This window comes from Vicugna pacos, chromosome 27, assembly GCF_048564905.1.
Source record: "Vicugna pacos chromosome 27, VicPac4, whole genome shotgun sequence".
Lineage (NCBI taxonomy): Eukaryota > Metazoa > Chordata > Mammalia > Artiodactyla > Camelidae > Vicugna > Vicugna pacos.
Genome location: NC_133013.1, coordinates 15,573,736 through 15,593,515, shown reverse-complemented (window position 1 = coordinate 15,593,515; position 19,780 = coordinate 15,573,736). Strand labels below are relative to the sequence as shown.

The 19,780-nt window shown below is 44.2% G+C and overlaps 1 long non-coding RNA gene across 1 annotated transcript; it reads right to left on the bottom strand.

Moving 5' to 3' along the window:
- Positions 1-8,025: 8,025 nt before the first annotated feature.
- Positions 8,026-10,465, bottom strand: LOC140689806 (uncharacterized). The gene is made up of 3 exons (XR_012064931.1): positions 10,366-10,465; positions 10,127-10,227; positions 8,026-8,157 (listed from the first exon to the last, which is right to left on the bottom strand). It is a non-coding gene; the product is annotated as an uncharacterized lncRNA (long non-coding RNA).
- Between the last annotated feature and the right edge of the window lie 9,315 nt (positions 10,466-19,780).

Genomic DNA, 19,780 nt, shown 5'->3' with positions numbered 1-19,780 from the left:
AGGTAAAAATTGTCAGTTACTTCCCAAACTTTGATCCAATGTGACACCTTTTTCCTGCTCATTTTACCTGAGACCTCGGATTTGAAGGAAAAACATATTTTCTTAGTCATACGGAATTAAGATCCAGTTCAAATGCTCCAATCATATAAGGTTTCCCTTTTTCCTTCTGAACTCCTCTAGCGTTTATCTACCTCTTATACCTCTTATATGGATATATCTCATCCTGACTTTATGATGTTTACACCATAGCATCTGTCCACATAAATAATAATCAATAATAAGAATATGGACGAATTTTATTTGAGCCAAACTGAGGACTAGCCCAAAAGCCCGCCTCCCAGATGACTCTAAGGCGCTGCTCTGGAGAAACAGGGTTTCCGGAACAGTTTTATATCTTCTCAGAACAAAGAAACATTAACAAGTCAAAGAAACATTTCTTCAAAGTTTCAAAAAAAAGAACAGACCACCATGTACATATTGAGTCATTATGGCCTTGGCACCTGGGAAGGGAGTCTTATTATCATAGGAACACCAGCCTCGGCATCCCAGGAAGAGGGGCATTTAATCTTTGTTTTTAACATGGACATTTTTTACTTCTGGTCAGTGTGCCCTTTTCTTTAATAAATAAAGCAGATGTACAAAGTATGTTTGATAGGCCACAAACAGGCTATTTTAGTTAGCAGAAAATTCAGGTTAACTCATAAATAACCCAGAATGACTTCCATGTATCTCAATATGTGAAAGTTTCTTTTATCACGTCTATTCTGCTGGACTATTGATTCTCTAGTGCAGTATTCTGAAAGAACAAGCTTTTGGAGTAGATCAAATCCCAGCTCCAGTCCTTACACGGCTGTGTGGCTTTATGAAAATTATTTGACCTTTCTGAGCCTCAGTGTCTGAATCTATAAAGTGAAGATGGTAAGACAGCGTTGGTGTCAGTATGAAAGGAGCTAGCACACATTGAGTCTCTAAGGTTACCAGCGCCCTGCTTAAAGTGTCGTACTCAGAGCCTACCAAGTACCCCTGCTCTGGTCCATGGGTGGGAGAACACCTGGTGGCTGTGGTTAACAGCATGAAGGAGAGGAACCAGATTTCACATAGGCAGTGGGAGGAGTGCAGGAGGAAACTACGTTTGAGCATCAGGAGTGGGGTGGAGGCAGTGGGGCTCTCCACTGGGAAGGGTCAGGGCAAGCAGGGAGGGCTGGTACTGCTGGTTGTTGTGTGAGTAGGCGCCTTGGAAAGGCTCCTGCCTAGGCTGACCTTCTTTACATATTTCCCACAGCAGGCTTTCACACTGCTAGCCCTGGCAGCTGTCAACAGTGCCCAGCTACAGTCCTGCCATAAGTCCTATTAAAAATGCAGAAAACTTTCTAAACTGCTCATGGAGATTGACCACTCCCCTGGTCCTCTGGCTACACACACATACACGCATATACATACATATATATGCACATATGTGTACACATTTACATGCATACACATACATATGGTACACATACAGATGGATAGCCACATGCAAGGCACACACATGCTCTTACACACACACATACATAAAACCGTGTATTTAAGCAGCTGCAACTCTATCGAGCCCTTTCATTTGGTGCAGGTAAAGTCATACTGACTGCCTCCTTGCCCAGTATCCACCAAGGTAGTAGGAGAAATAAATTAGACTGTCATCCTTCACTAAGCACAGTGCCACCAACACAGAGGGTGCAGGACAGAGTGCAGATTCGTGCCCAGGCCTTTCTTACTCCAAAGGGGAAGAGGTTGGAAAACTTTCTATAAAGAGTCACAGAATGAATATATACAGTCTTGTGGGCCAGTTGGTCTCTGCCTTCCTCCTCAACTCTGCCGATGTGGTTCAAAGGCAGTGATAGATGATACATAAACAAAAGGGCAGAGTCGTGTTCCAGTAAAACGTTATTTACAGAAACAAACCATAGGCAGGCATTTGCTGAGTCCTGGTCTAAAGTCTTGGTTCTTAGTGGGGAGGGTATAGCTTGGTTGTAGAGCAAATGTTTAGCATGCACGAAGTCCTGGATTCAATCCCCAGTACCTCTTAAAAATAAACAAATCTAATTACCTCTCCCCCCTCAAAAAAAACCCCAAATAAATAAAGTTTTAGTTCTTAATCACTAGACTACAGGGCTTGGATTTGTTTTTCTTAATTTGAAACATGGTTCCTTCAACTTACTAACATATGGCAAATGTGTTAAATATCTTTACACCTCTTGACCTAGGAATTTAGCTTAATAAAAACCAACAGTTACTGATCATTTTATATTCAGAATCTGCTTCATCTTCCCAGGAAGAGATGAGATGAGTCATATTTTTGTCTCCATTTTGCAGATGAGGAAACTGAGGCACAAAGATGCTAAGTGATTTTCCCCCAGATACACAGCTGGTGAGTGAGAAAGCTGGCCTCTGAACCGAGGCAATGATTTCTAGCTCTTCAACAAGTATGCAAAATAGGACAAATGCAGAAAAATTCCTGGTTTTTTGGCAACTAGGTTCATAACAGCATAAAAGGAAATAATCTAAATATCAAGTTTGAACAATGGGTGAAAATTGTGGTACAACAGGATAAAAAGCAGTGTTTTCGGTTGGTAGGGAAGAACGTTGACTTTGTTTGCCAAAAGGGCTCAGCAGTTCCTCTCATCCCTAGATGCATGTTCCTTTGCGGTGTCATGTTGCTGGCAGCTTCCATCAAAGTTAGAGCCTGTTTCCTGTCTGTTGAATGTGAGCTGGCCCTGTGACTTGCTTGACCAATAGAATGAGGATTATGATGTGCAATCTGTTTTATGATGTGCAATCCTAGGTCTTAAAAGGTCTTTCAGCTTCCATCTTTGCCCTTTTGAGATGCTGCCCAACGAGTTTTAACACAATTGTCTCAAATATCGTGTGGTCATGCTTATACTACAGAAGTACTCATTGTGTATCTGAAATTCCTATGTAACTGGGTGGCTCATATTTTTATTTGCTAAATCCAACAGCCCTACAGGTGAGTTTAGCAGAAGAACTCAGCCTCATTGCTGATCTAAAGGACCGTGAGAAACGATGAATCATTGCTTTGAGTTACCAAGTTTTGCAGAGGCTTGTTGCACAGTTAACAGTAACAGAGACACCTTCCTTTCTACTGACATGGAAAATGTCTACTGTAGAAAATGTTTACTGCAGAGAGGAGGGAGGGCATTCAGATGGGGAAAGCATTGTGCATAAAGAGAAGAAAGAGTCATGACCATGCTTAGAAAACAATGAGGACAGCACTGTGACAGGAGTGGAAAATATTCACTGGGGACAATGGGACATGACGTTAGAAAGCTGATTGGGTCCAGGCTGCAGATGATTTTGAATGCCAAGCTAGTATTTCTGAACTTCCTTCTCTAAAGGGGAATTGTCAAAGAGAATTGGGCAGAGAAATGGCACAAGGGAAACAGTAAAATATATATATGTATGTGGTCTCTGTGTTCAAATTAAATATTTAGTTTTTAAGAATGTGTTTTGAGGATGTGTACTGATGTGCATAAATGTTAAATACATATTGGGAAGGGAAAATCTAAAATGTCTAAGTTTGGATTCCAAGATTTCATCTTTGAGATATTTTTTATGATGACTTACTAGTGAAATCTCCGCTTAGGACCTGATGCTGTGCAGATGTTTTTTAAGGAAATATAATTTGCTGATGATCTACTGGTTGATTTCAAAACATGGTTATAAAAGAGTACACACATGATCCCATTTTGGTATATGCGCACTTACACTCACATACCTGGAATTGACAGTTTTGTGGTAGGGAGTGAATACAGGTGGTTTCTGTCTTCCTTTTACTCGTACTTGCACTTTCTGATTTTCCTGCAGCATGTGCTTCTCTCCTGCGACTGTGTGTGTGTGTGTTTACTGTAGTCTTTAATCCCCCAACCTTGCACCAGTCATTAAGTATTTATAGAGTTCTTGGTCTTTCCCCGGCACTGTTCATGAAATCGTGTACTATGAGCAGTAAAAAGCAAATAAAGGACAAATTCCACTTCTTTGGCCCAGATGAGAGTGAAATAAGAGAAGATCCAGGTAGTTATTTAAAGTATGTGGTACTTGGGGATTTACTGCGTCTAAAGTGAGGCCAGAAAAAGTGAGGCTGTGTCTGTGGACTTGTTGATAAGCTGTAAAGTGCTATTAAGTGTGGTAGCTCTTAGCCCCTTTGGAGATATGTATGAGCATTTCTTAGAACATTTTTTTTAAAAATTTCCATGCCTGAGCTCCGCCCCTGGAAGTTACAATTCAATAGATGTGGGCGGGGCCCCAGGTATCTGCATTTTATAAAGCTCTTCAATTGAAAATCACTGATTCACTGTTTCTCCTGGTTATTTCTCTTCCATTGTGATTGGGAGTGATCCAAAGGATCAAAGAAATCTTCTTGGTTGAGATCTGAGGGGTGATAGACTGGATGAGCATCTCTAGTCTTTATGGTAGATTGACTGTTACATTCACTGCCCAGTACTGCAAACAGATGGCTTTCCAGCGTGCTGTCCACCATGGCCCGCCTGCCCTCCTGCATCCTGGAACTGGTCTGGCTGTCACCCAGCTCGGGGCAAGCCCACTCACCAGTCTAGCCTTTGCCCACATCGATGCCCCTGCTCCAGACTTTGGCCTTAGCTTTGCATCTTGTCCCCCTGATTCTTCTCAGCCCTCGGGCTTCTCAAGTGCTCCTTCTCAGCATCCCACAGGATGCAGAGCCCTCCAAGGTCAGCTTCTGAAGGACCCTGCCCCAACCTGTTCCAGTCATCAGTACCCCAGCCCCACCTCCAAATCAAGCTTTCAGGAAGAAGCAGCAGGGGATTAGAAGAGACCTTCTTGGTTTCCAGTGCAGCTGTGCTGTTAGTTCATCCCGTGGCCTTGAGCGAGGCCCTGAATCTGGTGGCCCTGACCCACCCCCAACCCAACCCCAGCATAAGATCTTAACTCCTCAGGGTGGCAGCCACGTGGAACACAGAGGTACAGAGTCACAGGCTGTGAGGTGGGCTCTTCATTGCTGCAGTCACGGGGCATGTGCGAGGGGAGTGGGCCCCACCCCTCGAGAGAAAGCACAGAAACAAGGGCGGGGGAGCAGGGACCCACTCTGACGGTGCAGAACCCTCGGCCCGGCGTGGAGGTCCTGGCCTGGGCCCAGGAGAAAGCTCTCTACTGGTCCGAGATGACTTGGAACGGGAGGAACAGGAAATGCCAGTTTTCTACAGAATCCTGGGATTGTTGCAGGGCTGTGGAGAGAATGGAACCAGGGAGGAGAAAATAAATTCTTGAATGAGGTGATGGTTTTGAGGAGAGTAGCTTCAGGGGTGAAACACAGGCCTATTTGAGCCAGTCCCATCTCACTTTCCTTTGACAGATGCCACCTCCTTAATCCTCATCCTTAAATACCAGCACACAGAGGCCAGGAGGCCAGTCCCACCCCAGAGTGAAATCAGCAAGAGGCAGAGATTGCCCATTGCTCTGGGCATGTGGTGGCAGAGACAGGGCTGGAACCTGCACCCTCTGATCCCTGGGTGGTCGGGGAGGGGGGGTGCTCCTGGTTGGAGTGCTCCTACTGTACCACACTGACTCCAGGATTCTTCTGTGGAAAAGTTCTCTGCCTAGGGGCCTATGGCCTTTGTCAGCTACTAGAAAGAGCCTGCTCTGTACCCTGGGCTGAAATGCAAATATTAGCACCAAGGCAACCTTAGAGGGCAAAATACATGAGATGGCCTGCCTGTCCAACCTAAATGTAAGAAAGATCAGTGGCTACTTACAAGCCAGCCTGACTCACTCTCCATCACCCAGCTTCCAGCTGAGAAGCGAGGGCCCTTGTCTTCCTAACAGACTCACACAGCTGCTGTCCTCAGCTAGATTTGGCTTCAGCAGCCTGGGTAGATCAGGAATGGAGTGTGATCCACCATGCCAACATCTTTGATTCTGTCCTAGCCATGTAGCCCAAAGCATCAATGACATTAATAATGACACAGCACCAATGCTTTATAAAATCATCTTTATAAAATGACCAGTGGGGTCACATTCAGTGCCAGCTTTCAATTATCCACACAAGAAAGGAGAAAGGAACTAGTTAGGGCCAGAAAGAGAGCAAATTCAAGACAATAAATAAAAACTGGCCTGCAGATAATAGGCTAGGAGGATCATCTGTATTTAGATAATTGAGCTATGACCATAAGCAAGCCATTTATTCAACAAACGTTGTATGTATGAACCAGGGCTCTCATTTATTTAATTGACTGCTAGAAGTGAATGCACTGTCATGCAGCCCAGACGTTCACATCCGTCTGATGGAACGTGCATTTGCTCCATCAGTGGCAGCTACTGAGGAAGTCAAATTATCAAAAGGTTGCTTGATGAGTGTGGAATCCATACGAGAGAAGCTTACTTTGTCATTTAAATTCAGCAAAAATTTATTGAGCTTTATATTTCAGGATTGTGCTGGGTAATGAAGACACAAAGACATGATGCCCAGCTTTGAAGTTTGCAGCCAAACAGAGGAGTGTGGTTAGATGATAATTTAATGCGATCGACATTGCGACAGGGATATTAGGTGTATGGACAGTGGAACGGAGGCCTGGAAAAGTGTTGCCTTTCTGCTGAGGCTTAAAGGATTAATAGGACTTTGCCAACTGGGAATGTGTATGTATGGTGGAGTGGATTTCAGGCAGATAAAAGACTGCCTGCAAAAATACCAAGAGAGGAAGGTGTGAAAGGTCCTTGTGTCTAGATAGGATGTGAAATGGTGAAAGATGTCAGATTGTGACAGTGTTTGGATGCTAAGACAGTTGGATTTTACTACCAAGCCAATGGTGCACAACTTTAGTTACATCAGACTTATCAGGGGCACATTTTAAGGACTGTGAAACTCAGTGCCCACCCTGAGTCTTCAGACCTAGGATCTCAGGAGAAGGGGCTCAGGCATTCATATTGTTGAAAGTCTACAAAGCTGATTCTGAGAGGCAGCCTGGGAAGAGACTAACACAGGAGGTGATGGAGCATATTTTCAAAAACTCTTAATAGACTTAAGAGAGATATTATCTTATACCCATTTTACAGATGAGGAAACTGACAATACAGTGGGAAGAAAACAATCCCAGTGTGGGGTGGGGAAACAGGGTTGGTCTGTTACTCAGAAGGGTTCTCCAGAGAAACAGAACCAATGTGAAATATATAGATACAGATTAGATATATAAAGAGAAAAAGAGATATTAAGGAACTGGCTCATGAGACTGTGGGGGCTAGCAAGTCTGAAATCTCTAGAGCAGGCTGGAAATTCAGGTACGAGTTGATGTTGCAGTAGATGAACGCTTTGGGCAGGTTTCAATACTGCAGTTTTGAGAATTCCTTCCTTTTTAGGAAACCGGTCTTTGCTCTTAAAACCTTCCAATGGTTGGATGAGGCCCGTCCGTATCATAGAGAGCAGTCTGCTTTACTCAAACTCTACTGATTTAAATGTCAAATCACATCTTAAAAATACCCTCACAGCAACATCTAGACTAGTGTTTGACCAAACAACTGGGAACCAGTAGCCAAGTTGACACAGAAAAGTAACCATCATAGCTGGAATCCCCTTTCTGGTTGAGGAGAGGATTTGGGCAGGAGGAAAAGTTTCTCCTGAAATCAAGGCTGCCAACTCCTCTGGCTCCCTCTCTCCCTGAAACAAGGGTGTTGATTCCACAGCCTGGGAGACAGCGCCTTAATCCAGAGAGAAAGAAACTAAACAAAGAGCCCGAAATCTTGATACACCACCAAGTGGGCCAGGCTGTGCCGCCTTCTTTAAGGAAGCTCTGTGAAGTTGTTTTTCCACTTTAATGGGGCTGATACAATGACAATCACTGGTTTCTGCCATTTTAATGTGTAATAAGAAGAAATGTGGTACACAGTTCACCAATTTAACCACGCTGAGGATTTTGATAAATGGCTCCTTTACATTTTCGTTTCATCGACTTTTACATCACACGAAGAAAAACAGGAATGTGCTGCTTCCTAGTGCCAAACTGGCCAGCCAAGGAGAATTCCTCCCCCAGGTACGGGGAGCTCGGGCCCAGCTGCCGGCTTCCTCTCCTGGCCGGCTCCCCTGAGTCCCAGCTCTGCCGGAGGGGAAGGCGGGAGTCTGCTGCTGCCGCCGCCAGCTTCCTGGAGCAAGAAGAAAGCATACTGTGTTTTTTTATTAGCTTGATCTAAATCAGTAACTGTGGTCCCATTGAAATCATCTTTTATTCTACTCATTTTTGGCAAAAATAAAAACTCAAAAAAGTAAATACATAAACATTGAACTATCATATTGTTTCAAAGGACGTTTAATCTAGAAGGGACCTTTCAAACCCACTCACAATACTGTGAATTCTCTAGGGATCAGGAATGGAAAACGATTTGCCTAAAGTCACTGGCCAGTTCTAAAACCAGAGCCTCCAGATTCCTAATCTGTTGGTCAGCCTTCCTTTTCCTTCCTTCCTTCCTTCCACTTTTTTCAGTGCAAAGCACAGTGTGCCAGTCTTGATTTTTAGTTGCAAACAAGAGTCCACTTTGGTGGATTTAAACAGGAAAAGGAGTGTTGATTAAATTAAAGGATGTTAGTTAGCTCACAGGAAGGTAGCAGACTAGAAGCTAAGTGTCCAGAAGTATACTCAGCATATGCAAAATGTGCGTGCAGGTCTGACCTGGTGTGCATACAGCCTCCACTGCTGTCCCTGAGCACTGAGTCCAGTAATTAGCAAGAACTTGACCTTGTTGCCCACCTGCCATGATCCTGAGCAGAAACTCAGTTCTGCAGCCTGTGCAGTCCAGATGCCACAGTAGCCACCAATAGCCAACCAGTCCTGCTTTCCTCACATTGCTCACTTTAGCTTGAAATCCCACATGCCTGCATCCTAGCTGCAAGGGAGGCTAGGAGTGTGTGCTCTGAATTCTACACTCAGATTTTGTGACACTGCAAATCCAGGCATTTGAGTTGAGGGCTGGGTTCAGCAGCAGGTGAGAGGCTGTGCTGGTTCTCCATGCCTCTGTCTCCTATGTGATTCTGTGTCTCTGATTGTGAGTTTATTATGGGTGCTCAGAATGAGATTTGAACAGTTAGGGTACTTGGAGAACTGAAATACTTTGGGGCCCACTATAGAATTTCTTCTTCTTTCTTCCTGGAGGAAGCCTAATTCTCAAAAGACATGAACACTAATGCTCTCAAGTCTAAGTTCTGCTTTGCCAGCTTCTCTAACTTAGACCCTCAACTCTCTTTCCCACCATGCCAGGAGGTCTGCATCCATGGGGCAGAAACTGACGACACAGCAGAGGGCAAGCAATACAATATTTTCTAGCTAAGTGTTCTGTCTTTGGGGAGCCTTAGAATCACTTAAAAAAAAAAAAAGACCACCACTTTGTTTTTTAACTCGAGATCTGGAGAAAACTTTAATGAGTTAATCCCAGACAACACCTTAATAGTAGATGTAAAAGCAGCTGAATGAACTTTCAGAGCAAAATAGAGCCCTGGATCTTGTTTGGGGAGAGGCTTAAATGAAGCACAAAGGTTGTTACTGAGTGTCTTTGAAAACTATGGCCAGCTAGACACCCAAACACCACCTCCAACCTATTCTCTTCACTTCCTTGTTCTCTTTCCTCCCATGGGCCCTGCACGCTGAGAAGGTGTTATGAATTGAACTGTGTCCCCCAAGAGTTCCTATGTTGAAGTCCTAATCCCTAGAAGCCCAGAAGTGACCTTATTTGTAATTAGGGTCATTAAATATGTAATTAGCTAAACTGAGGTCATTATGATGGGTCCTAATTCAGGGTCACTGATGTTCTTATAAAAGGGACTGTGAGAACAGGCACAGGGGCTAGGTAATAGCTCAGTGGTAGAGTGCATGCTTAGCATACACAAAGTCCTGGATTCAATCCCCAGTACCTCCCTTTAAAAAAAAAAAAAGAGAGAGGAAGGAAGGAAGGAAGAAAACAGACACACACAGAAGGAACACTACTTGAGGATGGAAAGAGAGGTGGAGGTGATGCTTCTACGAGCCAAGGAAAGTCAAAGATTGCCAGACAATCACCAGAAGCCAGGGGAGAAGCCCTGAAGAGATTCCTCAGAAGGAAGCCCCCCTCCCAATACACTGACCTCAGACTTCTCATTTCCGGAACTGTGAGGCAGGAAGAATGCCACTGGGTTTGCAGTGCTTTGTTACGACAACAATACAAACTGTTATAGGAGGCTACAGCCTGGGGAAAGAAACCCCACAGTTACTTAAGCAGGAAACGGGGGAGATGGCTGGGTAGCCAGGGAGATCTCTAGTTTGGCTAGAATGACTGTGGGAATAAATCTAGATGCCCCAATGTGGCCTCCAAAATTCTGCTCACCTCCTCCAGCGTGGCCTCCCAGAACTCTTCATCAGGCCCTTGAACTTCTCATGCGTCCCCAACACGCCAGCCTCAGAGATGATGCTTTGCCCTTTCACATGCTAGTGCTTCACAGGAGTACCCTTTCCTGTTTGGTAATCCTTCCCATTGTGCCCCAAATATACTCACCCATAAAAACACACACAGGTGTGGTTTCTTCTATGCAAACACCCCAATACCCTCAGTCAAAGCAAATTATTCCCCTCCAGACACTCCCATCACAGGGTGATTTCTGTCACCCTATCACACCTTCCCACCCGCCGTATAACTGATCCTTCTGCTTGTCTGCCTCCCCTTCCACATTAGGAGCATCTAGGAGACAGAGACCAGGGAAGTCATCTTCGACACCCCCGCAGTGCTGGAGCACTTGGCCAGAAAATCATCCCCTCTGTAACTTTAGACCTTTGAGTCACCTATTCAGAAAAGTTACAGAACGTCTCATCCAGTAAATAGATCCTGAATGTCACATTTTGTTCCCCTGGACAAACATGGTGACTCCTCTCCAGATTGTCTTTGCACAAATACTGTAAGCTGTTGTGATCCTAAATATTTGATGGGACAAATATGGTGGCCTCTTTCCAATCCATGTTGTCAGTACCCCTTCCAAATATTCTTTCTGAAGTTCAGCTCCTGACCCCCAGGTCCTCCTTCTCCTTCTACCATGGGTTGCGTCTTCACATTCCATCTTCCCTGCCCAATTGTTGTGGGATTCTGTTTTCCCAGGGATTATAAGGCAAATCTTTTAAGGGGTCTTGAGTTTTTCTCAATAGAAGAAAGCCTGACCTTTCAATGTGTGATGGAGCAGGCTGGTAGGCACACTGCCCCTTCTTTCCAAAAATGCAGTTCTCACAAATGGCAGTCTTGTTTCTGAATTCTAAGTCTACGAGCCTTTTTGCTGCAACATGTGCACTGTGTGCAGTAAAAGTCTAGCGAGGAAAATGCTGAACGGATAAATGAATGAATGAGCAAACTAAAGATAGCTAAAAAGAAGAATGCATTTGAAAACACAAAATTAAATAATAATTAATAACATAATCAGTATCTTTTTCTTTTCTTCAAAAGTGTTGTTTTTTTCCAAGTAACCGTAGTTTCCTTTTCTCCAAGCCTACCTACTTTCTCCCCGTTTTTCTCTGATCTGCCCACTCTGTATAATGGAAAGTAAATACTGGCACATTCCTCCTGTCTGCCCAGGGGAGGGAACTCAGTGATGCTGACATGAGGAAGTGCTAATTCAACTCAGCAGCTATCAAACCCGATGACATTTTGGAGGTATCTGAATAAAGATAATTATTGTGTGAAGGTAAATTTGCCCGGGGAAAGAAAAATAACAGAGGCAAAATGATTGAACATTTCAACTGGAAAACCCTGTTCACCGTGAGCTACTACAGAAGCAAAGACCTACACAACCTGACCTGCCAGTGTGCAGGGATTTTGCCCTGAGAAAGGCCAGCCTCATCAGGATTAATGTCTTCCCTCTGTTTCCCACGTATCTACCTCCTTGGGGAGCCAATGGCACAATGAAGCCATCCTAGCTCCTTGTACAGATGCTGAAGTATAACTTTCATCTTTACAGCTCCTTCTCTTTCTGTGCCTTTACTGATCTCCCTTGACTTCTTTGTTCAAAAGCTAAAAGCTCCTTTGGCAGTCCTTGCCCCTGTGTGACAGGTATTCTGCTGAATGCGGGGATATCAACATGAAATACACCAGTGCACACAAACACACACATAAAAACCCAGCTGCACAATGACACACACAGACATGCACACACACAGGCATGTGTACATACACAAACACACGCATACACACAATTACAATACCCACCCCAACTCTTGAGAAGTCTGCAGTCTAAGAGGACTGTTAGAATTCACCAAAATAATTGCTAACCTGTAATTGTCACCAGAGTAAAGCGGAGACACAGGAGAGGGACAGGGCTAAGGGCTAGTTTGCTAGGGAAAGTCGGGGGCTCCGCAGGGGAGCTAGGGGCTGAGTTGATATTTAAAGGGTGAGGAGGAGGGCAGACAGCGGAGAAGAGAGGACTTTGGTGAAAGGGACGAGCACAATGAGAGGGCTGAAGGGCCTGGGAGCCTGGAGACTGGTGAGTTCAGGACTCGCAGAGAATACGACCATCTGGCTTCTGTAAACTTGGGCCATGGCTAGTGCAGCCCCGGGCACTGTCTCTCGGTCACTGGGACTGGAGCAAAAGGAAGTAAATATGGCTCCCCTGTATATTTGGAGATCCAGAGTCCTGGGAGGGAAGCAACAGAAAAAATAAACACGTGTGTTTCTACCCCAGCCCCTCCTTGGTGAAGATGTGTCCCTCTCCCTGTGGTCTAAGTCATTCCCGTGATTATATGAATGCACACGCCAAGAACAGCCCCAAATTAGTCTCTCTCAGTAAACAAGCAAATAGGCATTTGTCTGACCATTCGACTGTGAGCTTTGTGAGAGCAGAAACTAAGCTGATTTCTCTTAAATCTAAGTCACTTCTTTTTTATTAAAATATATTCAGTTTACAATGTCATGTCAATTTCTAGTGTACAGAATGTTTCAGTCATACATAGACATACATATATTCCTTTTCATATTCTTTTTCATTATAGCCAATAAGCACATGAAAAAATGCTCAGTATCGCTAATTGTCAGAGAAATGCTAATCAAAACTACAATGAGGTGTCACCTCACACCAGTCAGAATGGCCATCATTAAAATGACCACAAACGATAAATGCTGGAGAGGGTTGCAGAAAAGGGAACCCTCCTACACTGCTGGTGGGAATGTAGTTTGATGCAGACATTATGGAAAATAGTATGGAGATTCCTCAAAAAAACTTAAAACAGACTTACCATATGATCCAGCAATCCCACTCCTGGGCGTATATCAGGAGGGAACTCTGATTTGAAAAGATACATGCAACCCAATGTTCATAGCAGCACTATATACAATAGCCAAGACATGGAAACAACCTAAATATCCATCAGTAGATGCATGGATAAAGAAATTGTGGTTTATTTATACAATGGAATACTACTCAGCCATAAAAAATCTAAGTCTGATTCTTCGCTGTCTCTCAAGAGACACATCCAGTACATCTGAAGTTGTGACACCAAAAACACACCCCAAACCTCTTCTCCAGGGCCACTGCCCCTCGCCCAAGCCAGCCCTCACCTGGGTGGCTGCTGCAGCCTCCTGCCTGTTCTCCCCACTCCTCCTCTTGCTCCTCTACCATCTACCCCAGCCAGAGAGACCTTAGAAAAATGTAAGGCAGACATGTCATCTATATTTTAAACCTCCTGGTGGCTTCCTTTTCCTACAAGTGGCTGAGAGCACAGTTCTGCAGCAAAGTCCTGGGTTCCCAGTGAGTCCAAATCTTAAGCCCCCTGTGCCTCTCTTTCCTGCTCTGTGAAATGAGGTTCATGCTTGTACTTATGTCATGCTATGTTCATGAGGATTAAATGAGTCACTGTATGTCAAGTGGCCTCAAGTAAACATTCACTGGCATTAGGTTTCATTAAAATAAAATGCAATCTGGTTACTGTGACCCCTGACCACATCTCAGTCCTAATTTTGATCCACTGTCCCCCTCATTCACGAGGTGATAACCACACTGACCTTCTTGGTCTTTAAACACGCCAAGTTCACTTTGAGTTCAGGGCTTTTGCCTTTGCTGTTGTCTCGTCCAGGATGGCTCCCTCTCACTGTTCAGACATGGCAGAAATGTCATGACCTAGTTCTCACTACCTTCCCCACATCCACCTTCTACACACACTCAAACACACTCATGAACACCCTGTTGGTTATCTTCATAGTGTTTATTATTATTTGTGTTCATAGTATTTATTTACTGGCCTACTTATTTAATTACTCACCTTCCTCCAACTAGAAGGAAAGCTTCATGGAGTGAAAACTCATAGCATAGTGTCTGGCACAGAGAGGGAACTGAGACTACAGGTTCAGGATGGATCAGTCAATCAATGTAGTTAGCACCTTGCAAGTGTTTCCTGAACACACTGAAGTAAGCTCTAACCACTCCCAGAATAGAAACAAACCAAAGTTTAAGGAAACTTAGTTCCTGCCATGTGTGATTGCTCATGTGGCAGATGTGAAACTTATGCCATGTGATCCAATTAGCATCGCTCTCAAAAGGGCATTATTCTTGGATATGATTACACCATCTGTCCTAAAAGCTTTCATGATTTATGATCAGATAAGCATCGAACCCCATTTGGCAGGTCTTATAAAGTGACTCTCTTCTTGGCTGGGTTCTGGCCATGTGTGGGCAGTATTTTGACATTTTCCAATGAAATATGGGCTCGAATGAAAAACACATCAAGTAGTGAACAGTGAGATGGTACGAGCTGGGGAAGAATGTTGCACTCTGCAAATTCTCAGGGTATAACCAGGAGGCGGAATGGTTTAAATTCAAGTCTAGAAGAATGTGGAGAAACTTTGTTAAACTCTGGTTTCATCTCCCTGAAGGAATTGCTGGAGGCCCTGGAACACATAGCTGGACAAAGACTCAAAGAACACACCTCGTGCATATCATGGAGGGTCCTAGGGGCGTAGATGATCATAGAAGGGGAGTGGGAGGGAACTTTGAACCAAGGGAAGAGAGGAGGACCCGTATTTTACAGATGAGAAAAAGGGACTGAGTAGCTGTTCCTGTCCAGCCACCATTTCCCTTTCTGCTGATAGGAGAAATTCTACTTTCCTTCAAGGAACCACGTCATTCCCTACTCCTGGTTCTTGTGGTTTGGGTGGAGCCCACACCTAATTCCAGGGATTCGTGCACAAATCCGAGTGTGCTGCTCTGGCTGTGTGATTAGCTCAGGGGTAACATATGTGTAGTCTCTGCCAGACAAAAGAGAGAAATTCTTTAGATTGTCTTTTCTGAAATAATTGGGGGAGAAAAGCTTTCTGTCTGTGAAAGTCGCTAAGCTCTAAGAAGACAGGTGTCAGGCTTTCAGCAGTCAGTTTTCTTTCCCTTGCAGAGCCTGCCCACGAATGTAGCCAGCCCATAGGTAGGCTGAGGCTGAGAAGTGGAGGGAGATGAACTCCAAAACCAGTCACGTCTCTAGCTAGAACGAGCAATGGATATTTCAGTTACATCAGCCAAAAATTCCTGAAACCCCTAGTCGTAATTAACTCCATGGTATAACTTCTGTTACCCAGACTGAGCCCCTTGCGGCCACACCTGACTTTATGCTAATGGTGTGACTTAGAATAGGTCATCTAGATGACCTCCGGATGGGACTGGTCACCAGAAAGACCGAGTGATTAGAGGGTTGGAACTTCCAGCCCCTGCCACTGACCTTCAGGGAGAAAGGAATGGCTGGAGAAGAAAAGAAGGAAGGAATGAAGAAAGGGAAAAAAGAGGAAAGGGGAGAGGGAGGCGAGGGGAGGGGAGAGAAGTTTTGAACCACAAGATTTAGGGAGCTTCTGGGAGAGTGAACACATCAGGTGCTGAGAGGGTGACACACTTGGAGAGGGCATGGAATTTCTGCTCATCCATACAACGCACGCACACACGCACACTGCATGTATTCCATTTGACTATTCCTGAGTTGTATCCCTTTATATTAAACCAGGATCAGTATGTAAAGTGCTTTCCTGAGTTCTGTGGCTCATTCCAGCAAATTATCAAACCTGAGGTGGAGAGAGTTGTGGGAATTTATAGCCGGTTGGTCAGAAGTACAGGTAGCCCCTGGGACTTAGGACTGGCGCCTGAAGTGGCATATCAGTTTTGTGGGACTGAGTTCTTAACCTGTGGGGTCTGCACTAACTCTGAATAGTTAGTATCAGAATTGAACTGAATTAAATTATCGGATTCCCATTTGGTGTCAGAGAATCAGAGAATTGATTGTTGGTCGGAAAAAAGCCACACACTTTGTGTCAGAAGAAAACACCACGCAAACCCATTCCACTGGGATTTTCTGTCACTTGCAACCAAGAATCAAGAAGTCCAGATTTAGAAAGTTTTAGCAACTCATCCACGGTCACAGAGTTAATAAGCGATGGAACTGGGACGTGGACCAGATCCATGTAACTCCAAAACCCACAGTTTTACCTTTGGAAACCCAGGTTCCTTGAGAGGGTTGCCCTGGAGGGGATCTCATCCTTAAGTGGGAGGCTACACCAGGTGACTCCTGAAGCTCCAAGTTCCTATCACTGTAAATATCTCCCCACAGATGATGGGAAGAGAGCCTACCCACTAAACTCCAGAGAAGCAGGATCGTCCAGTCACAGCAAACGCAGCCCCTTCTTGTGCTGACATTCTGAGCACCAAACACAGTTCATTTGTGAGTGTACACTCTCAACACAGCCCAAGCCATGCCAGTCAACTCTTTTCCTGAGCAAAGCTCAACAGCAGGGCTGGGGAAATCACCTCTTGAGCTTGGAGTCAAATGCATGAAAGAAGCTTTAATAAACTGTCTAAAATGTTGGCAGTTTGCTCTTTCTATTTTCTTTCTAATTTCCTCTTATCTCCCCAAAATAAATTATAACATCCTTCTGGCAAGGAACACGTCTTACATTTTAGTGTCTCCCTCCACCTCCAACACTATGCCTTAAGCGTAAGACATGTTGACTGGCTGGCGAATTCAGGACTTTTCTTTGTCCTGGTTTGATTCCGTTATCTCTGTCTCCTTCCAGATTCAATCCTTCCAAGCCTGATATTACGAAGTCCTTTCCTGAGCCTTATTTAACTTTCCCAAGATGCTTGTTTTCACAGATGTTTGTCACATGTGTTGTGCTGATTGGCTGTGAAATTAACCTTGTTTAATATTAGCTCACCAATTATTGCAAATAAAATGGTAGCCAGAAAGAAAGTCAATGAATGGGGGAAAAGATCATAAAAAGAGCCAGGAATAGAGATTGGGGGCGTCTGACAGAGAGGAGGCAGTACTGGGAGGGGAGAGACATCCCTGGGGCTGGGTATACCTGAATTTAATGAAAGAAGGTGACAAAGGATTGAAGTGACGTTAGAGCTTAGTACCATAAAAGCCGAGTGGGGAGGGGTACGGGATACCTGGAACAGACAGTGGGGTGAGGGGAGGGGGACACTCATTGATCAACAGCTTACATGGACAAAACCTGGAAGGTTCCATGCACAGACTTCAGGGAGGCAGCTGGGGAGAACAGAACATGATCCAGCCACGCTGGTCTTCTTTCCAAAGTGCCCTGTGCCTTCTTCTGTAGACCTTTATGCATGCTCTTCTCTCTGCTAGCAATGTGTTTCTTCCTCTTTCCCATTTTCTTGGCTAGTTCTAATCTTCCCTTAGATGTGACCTCCTCCAGGGAGCTGTTTCTACAAACCACACACAGTACCCCCTCACTGTCACACACTAGATGCTTTGGTGTGAAGCATTTGCTCTATGTCAGGAAATCAGGCTTTCTTGCATTATTGCACCTTCACTTTTTATAAAGTGTCTCCACTCAGTTATTCCAGTTTCCAGCAGCCCTGAGAGATCACTGTGTCATGTCTCATTGACCCCGTACAACAAATTGATAGAAACTGAAGCTTGGTGAAGTTGAGAGATTGACACAAGGGCCAGGCTAATGATGCCTGTGACCTAACTAACTCTGACCCAGGTCATCTGGTACCAGTCCAAGGTCTTCCTTCAACAGGCTGCCCATAGGATGAGCTGGAAGGAGATGTGGACAGCTGGGAGCTCTGTGTGCACATGGGCATGGAGTTCTGCAGGTTTCTTTGTCTTTGGAGAAGAAAATTGGGCTTCCTGGTACCAGTGGTTATTCTAGATAGAAAAGTTAGTTTTACTCTATTTCTTTCTCCCTGGGGCCAACTTACAAAATGGACATGTGCTGGACTTTGTGGGTAACACCCTTACACTCCTGAAGGCAAAGGAAGACAAGGGTCTGCAGGTAGCGGATCCTAAAACTGTTTCCTGCAGACCACTTGCCAATCCTGCCTTGACTCACACGGAATGGGAAGGGGCAGGATCTAGATACCTAACAGACGTGCTCAGCCACCCTTCTCCAGAGGCGGTGAGGAGGAGACATCCACTCATTCATCAGACGCCCAGAGTAAACAAGATGAGACCCTGTCATCTACAGCAAGGTCCTACTGTACAGCACAGGGAACTATGTTCAATATCTTGTAGAACCTATAATGAAAAAGAATATGAAAATGAATATATGTATGTTTATGTATGACTGAACTATCATGCTGTATACCAGACACTGACACAACATTGTAAACTGACTATACGTCAATTAAAAAAAAAAAAGATGAGACTCTCTCAAAGTGCTCAAATCTCATGGGAAAAAAATAGAAAGTCTTGTTCATTTATTATGATTCTCTTCTTTCTGTTACTCATTTTTCTTGCTTATTATTTCAAACTTACTTTTTCACAGGGTTGTTTTTTTTTTCCCATCTTATTCTATCATTTTTATCTCTTAGGGAACTAATTTTTGTTTGTTGTTTCAGCACTTCTCCCCTTAGTCGTTGGTTTTCTTGTGTGGCTGTCTTTTTTTTTTTTTTTTGGTTATCGTTAGCTCATTTTCGGCAAGTATGGCAGACCCTCTAGGATTTTGATGTGCCCTGGGTTGTGAAACATAATTGCAGAGGAGCTCGAGATTTGCTTTTTCAGGCTACTGGAGCTTCAGTGGTCTGGACCACATTTGTATTAATCCCTGGCCTTTCAGCGCATTTGGACCCCACACCCAGTTTGAATGTAGATCTGAAGTTTTGATTCTCCTTCAGTGACCTTTATGCCTGTGGGCAGAGCTTTCCGGTCCCCAAGACCAAGGGCCTCTTTGAAACTCTGGGCTTTAGAGGGGGTGGTTCTGCTCCTGGCTATTCATTTCCTGCTTTCACAGGCCCCAGCCAGATCTTTCATCACTGAATAGGAAATAAAATCTCTGACTCTGGGACACAGAGCCTCTGTCCAGTCTAAAACCCCAAGCAGCCACCAGCAGTAAAATCTTTTCACCACTCTGACTCCAGCTGCCTTTTGCCTTATGGTACCTGGGGGTTTCCTTTCCTTTCTTTCAAGCTCAGTCACTTTTTGTTATCTTATTTTGTACAGAGTATCTGTGTCTTACAGCAAACAAACTGGTACCATGTTGCTGGAAACTCCAAACAGAGACTTTAAAACCATAATAAATCATTTTGATTTATTCATGTACATAGAATATTCATGTTCGCTATAGTTGGAAACGAGCACTTGTCCATTTTTTTTTGTGGGGTAGTATTTATTGAATATTTCTGGTTTTTTTAACATTTTTTATTGATTTATAATCATTTTACAATGTTGTGTCAAATTCCAGTGTTCAGCACAATTTTTCAGTCATTCATGGACATATACACACTCATTGTCACATTTTTTTCTCTGTGATTTATCATAACATTTTGTGTATA